The following is a 9,727-nucleotide window of genomic DNA, read 5'->3' on the forward strand; positions in this document are numbered from 1 at the left end:
GACAGGCAGCATGGTGGCTTAGTGGTTGGCACTCTTGTCTCACAGTAAGAAGGTCGTGGGATCACTTCCTGCCTGGGCCTTTCTGGGTGGAATTTGCATGAGTTCCCTCTGGGTGCTCCGGCTTACTCCCAATTCCAAAGACATGCAGGTTGGCTGAATTCATAACTCTAAATTTACCTTTTGTTTGTGACTGTGTTTGTTTGCCTATATGTGGCCCTGCGACAGACGGGCATCATGTCCAATGTATACCCTGTCTCACACTCTATGACTGCTGGGATAAGTTCCAGCCCCTTATGACTCTTGATTGGGGTAAGTAGGTATAAAATATTGACAGACGTAGACAGAACTTAGACATAAAAATATCGGTTACTTGCTTTTGGGACAACAAGAATACTAGTTTTGACCCTCTGCCCAAAGGTTTCAGCAGTGATAATGTTGAGAAGGAAGCATTGCAAGATGTCGAAAATTTGTTCACAAGTGCTTTTGGGGCCTAGGTCTAGCAGTGCACACGCAACCACTGTAAATGGTCACTTTTGCTCAAATGTTACTCACTCACTCATCTTCAACCGCTTAGTCCAATCAAGGGTTGCAGGGGGCTGGAGCCTATCCCAGCAGTCATACAGCGTGAGGCAGGGTACACCCAGGACAGGACACCAGTCTGTCGCAGGGCCACAAACAGACAAACAAACACATTCACACCCACTCGCACACCTATGGACAATTTAAAGAGTCCAATCCACCTAACCCGCATGTCTTTGGATGTGGGAGGAAAACGGAGCACCCGGAGGAAACCCACGTAAACACGGGGAGAACATGCAAACTCCACACAGAAAGGCCACAGGCGGGAATTGACCCATGACATTCTCACCGTGAGGCAACAGTGCTAACCACTAAGCCACTGTGCTGCCCCTCAAAAATTACAGAGAAAGTAAATCGTTGATGTACTCCAGGAAGGTGACATATTTATTCAAACAAAAACACAAGACAGAATCAGCCCCACTACACATGCAGCACATGGAAAAATCTCACAAAACTGTTGTTTGCTGTATTTCTGTGTGGTATCCCCCCATGAACAATACTACAAGCACTACAAGTGGGAAACCAACTTCTACAGTTACCACAGTCATTACGTAAGGTACGTGTAAAAGAGCAGTGACATTTCAATACCCATTCGGCTCCCTTTCCGTACATACGCTGGAGGAAGCTGATTGCTGATTGCTGATGACAAAAAGGCATTCTCTATGCTAACACACATGCATCCGCATGTGCAAGAAGCACAGAGGCATCCTACGAGAGCTGCACAGGTGGCGCCTTGCATGAGGTCTGCACTCCACATCAAAAGGACACCTCTGACATCTCAGATTGTGAGCAAATGATGATGCACAGAGATCTTTTGCCACTACAAAGGCAGAACAAAAGAACTAACATGAAAGAGAAGTCAATAAACATACACCGTTTAATAAAACATCTTTTTTCTGCTGAACTCACTACAAAGGTTTTTACTGATTTTTTTTTTTTTTTTCTCTCACACAACACAAGAAAAAGAAAAGGAGAATCAGCTGCTGCACATGACTGACAAGGAAGATTTGCAACAGTGTTGTAATTTGGTGCACTGGTTTGATTGTTGAAATATAGTAGAAGGGCAAGTGAAGGCATCATTGCATCTCCAATAAAAAGATCACTGTGCCTTTTGTTTTGTGGTTAATGACAGACTGGTTTTGTAATTTGATATAATTAGCACACTGTTTTTCCTTATCACTGTTGCCAATATAGTACAGCAGATAACTGTAAGAATCTTTCAAATCCGGTTACAAGCACCAACATTTGACTGTGTATACCTTTTGGTACATATTGTAGAAAAATAATGTGAGCCATTTGAATTTTCTATAGGGGGCCAAGTAGGGGTCAATTGAAGAACTGCATAGGGGTCAAAAAAGTTCCAATCATAATGAAAGCTATACCACATTATGTGTCTGATCACAAAAATTCCAAAAAGGTATAGTTTGGACTATCCATAACTGAATGTTCTGGAGTTATGGGGTAAAAACACAAGAATGGTGACAAAGGTCAGTTTTAGTTTTTACAGGGGTCAGAAGTTAAAGTTGCTCCAGTTTTGGTAAAACGTGGTGCAAATTATTGGTTGAACTAATAGGATTAATAAATGGAAGAGTTCTGACTGTGTTGAATGCTTGGTCTCCAAAGTAAAGGTCAAACAATGTCGACGTCCATAGGATTCTGTGACATGTGACATGTGACATATGTTACCCCGTAACATGGTAACTAAGCATGACACATGGTGCAAACTATTCCTTTTTAAAATCCTACTTATCAACCAATAATTTGCATCATGTTTTACCATAATTGGAGCAACTTTAACTTTTGACCCCTGTACAAACTGAAAGTGACCTTTGTCGCCATGCTTGCTGTTCTTACTCCATAACTCCAGAACATTTAGTCACAGATAGTCCAAACTATACCTTTTTTTGGAATCTTTGTGATCAGACACATAATGTGGTATAGCTTTCAATATGACTGGAATTTTTTTTTGTTTGTTTGTTTTTTTTACCCCTATGCAGTTCTTCAATTGACCCCTGCTTGGCCCCCTATTGATAATTCAAATGGCTAATGTTATTTTTTCTAAAATATGTACCAAAAGGTGTACACAGTCAAAAGTTTGTTGCTTGTAACTGGATTTGAAGGATTCCTCTACAGATATTCTGTTATCTGCTGCACTGATATGCCTGTTCATGGCGTGGATAAAGTTGGGGCCATCTCTATGTTCGCAAGCCACTTTGATTCCTGGGTCCTATACTGCCCACATTAATATGGTAGATAATGAGACCGTTCCTATGTTCCCCAGCTCTGTAAAGCACGTAATGGATTACTGTAAGAGGTGAGGGTCCCCTACCATGGGAATGGCTAAGGTTCATGTGTGTTAACAGAAGACTGAAGAGGGGATCAAAACCTTACTTGTCTATAGAGCGTTGAAGTAATGTGATTTGGTAGCATTTAAATAAACTGCAAAAAAAAAAAAAAACGTCTGTAACATTGCCACTGACCTCCACAGAGCCAATGTGAAAATATTACAATCCACTATTTGCAGAAGATGTTGGGAGGAGAAATACCAACACATTATCACAAGACGCAAACCACAAATCAGTAGTAACAGTGGGAAAGCCAGAAGAAAAACTTGTGGATGGATGAGATTGAGATCAGTGTTGTCCACGGTGAGTTATAGACCAAAGGATGGACATAAACATGTTCTCCTCATGATCCAAGATATACAAGGTCATCTGGAAAACATGGTGGACTTCATGCTAAGTCTACTTCGGGGAGGTGATGGTCTAGTGGCTAAGGTGTTGGGCTTGAGTCCAGAAGATCATGGGTGGTGGCCCAGTCTCGAGCCTTGTGGCTCAGTCACACTCAGCCCAAAGGGTGCATGTTTTCTTTGCAACCACCCACTCCACCAGGTGATTTCACTGATTAACTGATTCCACTTGCTCAAAGTGATGTTAATCAGTGAAATCACCTGGTGGAGTGGGTGGTTGCAAAGAAAGCCCGCACCCGCTCATCCCTTCCTGGCACGAGTTGAATACCCCGTCATATACTTTGCCAAATATACCAGCAAATTTTACTGGACATTTTGCATCATATATACTACAGCTCATAGAGATGCACTTGCAATACACAGCAACTGCATGTTGTAGTGGCATTTTACATGAGTACAAACTTTACCCACAAAGCCAAAAATGACCCGTGCTGCACCTAAACAACAACAGTTGTGTTTGAATCCCACACAATGATATACACAAATACAGCAGCAGCTGCTGCACAGAGAACCTGAGCCTAGTGCAGAGGTGATGGAATGAGCAGGAACTTGTGGTTTACAGATGTTCAGTGTCCCACAGTGGTTGTTGGAGTTACACTAAAGTGTCAGCCCAGGAGCATGGAGAGCCAAGGCACAGCGGCATAGAAACTGAATGGAACATGAGGTCACACTCAAAGCTTCACAGCCGGCATCAACGCAAAACAGTCTAGTGCTGCCAAGAACCTGTAAGCAAACATTGAGCTGTAACAAGTCAGGGGTGTTTGGGGGAATGTGATTACTGTCATTTCTATCAATGGTTCACAGCAAAAGGACAAAGAGGTGCAACTGAAATAAAAGAAAAGGGGCAAATATTTTTTCATTGATGCATTTCAAATTGTTTTTGACTTTGACTTTATGAGGAGGTGATGGTGGTTAAGCAGTGGGCTTGAGACCAGAGGATCTTTGGTTCAAAACCCCATCTGGCTGCAAAATCACTAAGGGCCCTTGGACAAGGTCCTTAATCCCTGAGTTGCTCCCAGTGTGTAGTGAGTGCCTTGCATGGCAGCACGCTGACATTGGTGTGTGAATGTAAGACATTACTGTAAAGCACTTTGAGCATCTGATATACACTGAACAAAATTATAAATGCAACGCTATTGCTTTTGCTCCCATTTTTCATGAGATGAACTCAAAGATCTAAAACATTTTCTATATACACAGACATATTTCTCTAAAATATTGTTCACAAATCTGCCTAAATCTGTGTTAGTGAGCACTTCTCCTTTGCTGAGATAATCCATCCCACCTCACAGGTGTGGCATATCAAGATGCTGATTAGACAGCATGATTATTGCACATGTGCCTTAGGCTGGCCACAATAAAAGGACACTCTGAAATGTGCAGTTTTGCTTTATTGGTGGGGTCAGAAAACCAGTCAATATCTGGTGTGACCACCATTTGCCTCACGCCGTGCAAGACATCTCTCCTTCACATAGAGTTGATCAGCAGCCAGAAACCATAGAATGTGAGCATTTGCTCACTCAACTCAGTTCCGATGATGAACTGCAGTCAGGTCGAGACACCGATGAGGACGACAAGCATGCAGATGAGCTTTCCTGAGATGGGTTCTGACAGCTTGTGCAGAAATTCTTTGGTTCTGTAAACCGATTGTTGCAGCAGCTGTCCGGGTGGCTGATCTCAGATAATCTTGGAGGTGAACATGCTGGATGTAGAGGTCCTGGGCTGGTGTGGTTACACGTGATCTGTGGTTCTGAAGCCAGTTGGATGTAGTACTAAATTCTCTGTAACGCCTTTGGAGACGGCTTATTGTAGAGAAATAAACAATCAATTCACAGGCAACAGCTCTAGTAGACATTCCGGGCAGTCAGTGTGCCAACTGCATGCTCCCGCAAACCTTGCAACACCTGTGACATTGTGCTGTGTGATAAAATGGAACATTTCAGAGTGTCCTTTTATTGTGGCCAGCCTAAGGCACATCTGTGCAATAATCATGCTGTCTAAACAGCATCTTGGTATGCCACATCTGTGAGGTGGGACGGATTATTTCAGCCAAGGAGAAGTGCTCACTACTACAGATCTAGACAGATTTGTGAACAATATAGAAATATAATATAGAATAATATAGAAATAGGTCTTTTGTGTATACTGAAAATGTTTTAGATCTTTGCATTCAGCTCATGAAAATGGGAGCAAAAACAAAAGTGTTTGGTTTATATTTTTGTTCAGTGTAGATGGAAAAGCAATCCATTTACCATTTGACATTTTAACTTCCAGTTCAGTCAATAAAACCACCAGATGTCTCTATTCTTTCCTGTCCAACATCTTAAATCTAAAAATAATCTTCAACCTTCTATCTTCAAAACATCTTTTCCATTCTTCTAAACTCCTCTTCACTTCCTTCCATTTGAGGTTATAAAACAGTATCATCGACTAAGGAAATAAACATCCATTGTGCCTGATGATCTATAGCAGATTATATAGGTTACCTCCTGCAATTAACAGAGCATATATAGATATAGAACAGTCAGTGGATCTGTAAGTAGCTTTGTAAAAAGTACTGCATATTCAGTTCTGAAATTTTGGGTTCTGACAGATACAGGTGAGAATCAGTAAACCTTACATTTTGGGCCATGTTGATGTTTTAACATGCAATATGACCACAGAGTAAAATAAAAACATACTGGCCCATCAATCTGTGCACGAAGCCTTGTTGCAAGGTCTCCAGAATTTTTTGTTTAGGCCAACTTGCACTTGGCTGCTTAGGTAGCAAGTAGCAGTGTGAAAAATATTCAACAGTTTCAATAAACCATTTTCATTTTATTTATGGAAATCTGTGAATTTTCTAATTGTGCTTTCCTTTAAATCCCCATTTTAAACTGCATTTCTTTCCAATTAAAATATACCATTTCTACTTATTAATGTGCTACATACAGTATGAAAACAAAGAAATTTAAAACTTCTTCCAAGTGCAGGATCATTGTTGTGGCAATCCCTTGGTGGCGAGGATGACTGTCTCTTGATTGATTCCCAGAGATGACTGTATAGGCCCAGTCTTGTCGCACACTGTTTTTGAAAGATGTTGCACATGGTTGCTGCGGGAAACTTCTGCCAGTCAGGATTTTGCTCTCTCTTCTTCCTCTTCCTCCTCTCCTCCTCTGTGTTGTTCAACTGCATGTTGTTGAAGACTTCCACTCCCGTGTGGATCATTGTTTGCCATCTGGCTCTGTCCCTTGCTTGTTCTTCACAGGTATTCCAGTTGATGGAGAAGTTCCTGAGGTTGTGCTTCAAGAAGTCCTTGTAGGATCTCTTCTGCCATCCTCTGGCTTGTTTTCCTTTGCTCATCTTTTGGTCTTCCTCTTCTTCTGACCAAGTGTTCATTGGCATGATGTAGTTATGGCTGTCTTGAGCTCCTCTTAAAATTTAGGAGCCGGGATGGAGTATTTTGTCTGGAGTGCTTTCATCAGGCAGTTGAAACTGCTTTTTTCCTGGTTCTTAAAGCTTGGAGATGTTGAACCTGCTGACAGTTTTGCAGTGTCCAAGCCTCCTCTTAGGGTGGATGATGTGCTGGATCCTGGAGCTGATCAGACAATGATGCATCCAAAGGTGATCTGTGCCAGTCATGGCCGTGGTGGACATCTTTCTGGTAGTGCTTTTGGACAATGATGTAGTCAAGCAGATACCAATGCTTTGACCATTGGTGTTGCCAGGAGACTGAACTTTTGTTTTTGCCTGAAGATGTGTTGGTGATGACGAGATTGTGTTCAGTGCACTTTGTGAGAAACAGGGTCCTACTGACATTGCACTTGTCCACTCGGTTTCTTCTGAATGTTCCAGAGATGATAGTCCTTTCCAACCCAGGCATTGAAGTCAGCACGGAGCATGATCTTGTCAGATGCTGGGATAGCAGATAGAATGGTGTCCAGCTTGGTGTAGAAAATGTCCTTTCCTTCATGGTTGACTACAAGGTTTGTGCAAATGCACTGATGACAGTGTCATGTCATTCACTCGTAAGACAGAGGAGTGTGGTTAGTTGTTTATTGACACCCACTGGGAGTTCAGTCAGTTTTGGAAAGAGAGAATTCAAAACTGCTGCCATGGATGTGTCCTTTGTTCTCAGGAAGCCCTTTCCAGGAGGAAGTGCAGCCCCTTCCTTCCCATAGCTGGCCATCTCCTGCTCTTCTTTCACTTGAGGCAATGATGTCAAAGTCAAGTCTCTGGAGTTCACGTGAGAGTAAAGCCGTTCACCCTAATGGTCAGCCTGAAGTTTTGCTTTCCATCAGAGGTCATATGTTCCACATACCAAATTTTCATCAGTTTAATCAGTGCTTGTTTTTTTGTTTTGTTTTGTTTTTCTACCACAGAGCTGGTGACCCACACAGTAATCCATGCAGGTTAAGGTGAAGCAGACTATTTTTATCTGCCAATTCTGTGCTGGGTCAGTGCCAAGGGCTTCCACATACACAGTCCTGCCCCTGACACTTTTTGAAGATCGCCTAAAGACTTGTGGGTGTGTAGCACAGCCTAAAAACCTACATCCTCGGTCAATCCAGAGACACTTGTATGAGTTTGTTAAATGTGGGAATGTCATCGCACGCTGACAAACACACTGTCCTCGACAGATCCTAAGGCTGGTCCGATGGCCGTGAAATCCTAGACAATCGGGGTCTAAGGATCTGCAGCAGCCTTCATCCGCCACTGGGTGATAAGCCATCACCTCCTCCGTCTGATCCGCCATTGAGAATTTCTTGCTTCACCAGAGCCCTGTCAGCCTTTTTGTGTACAAGGTTCCTGTTGGGCCTTCATAGTTAGTGTAGAAGAGTGGGATATAACTTCAGCGGTAATTTAAAAGGCGTGCTGCACAGAGTTCTTAACAACTCTCTCTCTCTCTCGCTCTCTCTCTCTCGCTCTCTCTCTCTCTCTCTCTCTCTCAGCCAAGGGGTGTGGTGGAGTTGATGAACATTGAGGAAATATGACGTCATGCTTTTATACCACGGCAGACTCTGCTCAAATCCAGCATATTTGTGGCCTCCATGGTAACAAGGCATAAGTGCTATGGCACAGTGCTATAATGAGGCACAGACCCACAGTGGATGTTTTATCTTGACTCTATCAGCACCTTGGAGATCAGTGCAGCCCAAGTGTGGCAAACCTGGGCAAAGTGACATGGGTGTGTTTTGCTGTGTGCGCTGATGTTCAATGATGGTCTGGATGATGCCATTGCAAACAGCTGTGATTTGATATCTAATCTGTTTTTATGTGATTCCCCCTCCCCCCGCCGCCCAACAATCAAACGCACATTTTTGTTTGTTTACGAAAGGACACGTGAAAAACTGAAAGGTGCTGTCCAAGGTTCTGAAACTGAAGAGGTGTCAGCATTGCTGCTTATAGTGCACCTTTTACTTTTCCCACATCCCTGAAATATATTTAGTTTGATGTTTAGTTGGTATTTTCTTTTCATGACAAGTCAGTGGAGCAGTGCATTTGAATATTGTCCACGAATGAACAGAACGTTGCATTTTTAAGCACCAGAATTGTTTATCATGACATAACATTGTTCTCGATTTGTTGCTGAAAATCCCCCTTGATGGAAAGTTCACCTGTTATTCTGGGTCACCCCTTCCCCCCTCAAAAAAAAGTATCACTGCAATGACTGAGGGTGTTGTCATGTGTGGACCACAAGTACTTCTGGCTTTCACAAGCACTGCACACACACTGTTCATGTGTCTCAGACATGTGATTGCCATGGGCTGATTGCGCAAAATTCCCCACACCTTGTGTACGACAGCCGTACAGCTTGTATGTGACAAATATGATGCTTTTACTTTTTCACACACTTTCCCCCAGATAGCTGTAGCATACATGTGGGCTGCCACTCCCTGCAACCTGTATGTGTCCACCACACATCCAGTGAGTTGTGAGGCAGGCTTTATATAACAAGCAGGTGTCTGAGGTCCTTAGACGAAAACCTGACAGTGGACCCCTGGTCAAGGGGAAGGTCACGTGCCCAGCCCAACATGCATATCCTGTGAGCGCCACGCCGCACCACAGGACAGACACCGCGTCATGGACATTCATATTGCCTGCTGTGTTCACATGGCTTTTGAAGTTGTCACTCCCAAACTGTGGAATGCACTGCCACTGCATCTGAGACCTGTGGACAATGTTGAAACTTTTAAAGAGAAGCTCAAATCTCACCTGTTTGCTTGTTTTAAATGAGTTTTATGTCACCACTGTCTCAATTTTTGTAGTTCCACTTTTATTTTCCTGTGATTGTAAAGCACTTTGTGATTTTACCCTAAAAAGTACTGTATAAATAAACTGGATTTACTAACTTTGCTTGATGTGAGTTGAGTGACAGCAGATTGCTCCAAAGTTAATGGCTTGGACTTCAGAAATGGC

General features: G+C 42.8%; 1 long non-coding RNA gene across 1 annotated transcript; it reads right to left on the bottom strand.

Annotated features, from left to right (window-relative positions):
* Positions 1-477: 477 nt before the first annotated feature.
* On the bottom strand, positions 478-9,515 carry LOC117502227. The gene is made up of 3 exons (XR_004558237.1): positions 9,442-9,515; positions 900-903; positions 478-490 (listed from the first exon to the last, which is right to left on the bottom strand). It is a non-coding gene; the product is annotated as an uncharacterized LOC117502227 (long non-coding RNA).
* Between the last annotated feature and the right edge of the window lie 212 nt (positions 9,516-9,727).

Source organism: Thalassophryne amazonica, chromosome 2, assembly GCF_902500255.1.
Source record: "Thalassophryne amazonica chromosome 2, fThaAma1.1, whole genome shotgun sequence".
NCBI lineage: Eukaryota > Metazoa > Chordata > Actinopteri > Batrachoidiformes > Batrachoididae > Thalassophryne > Thalassophryne amazonica.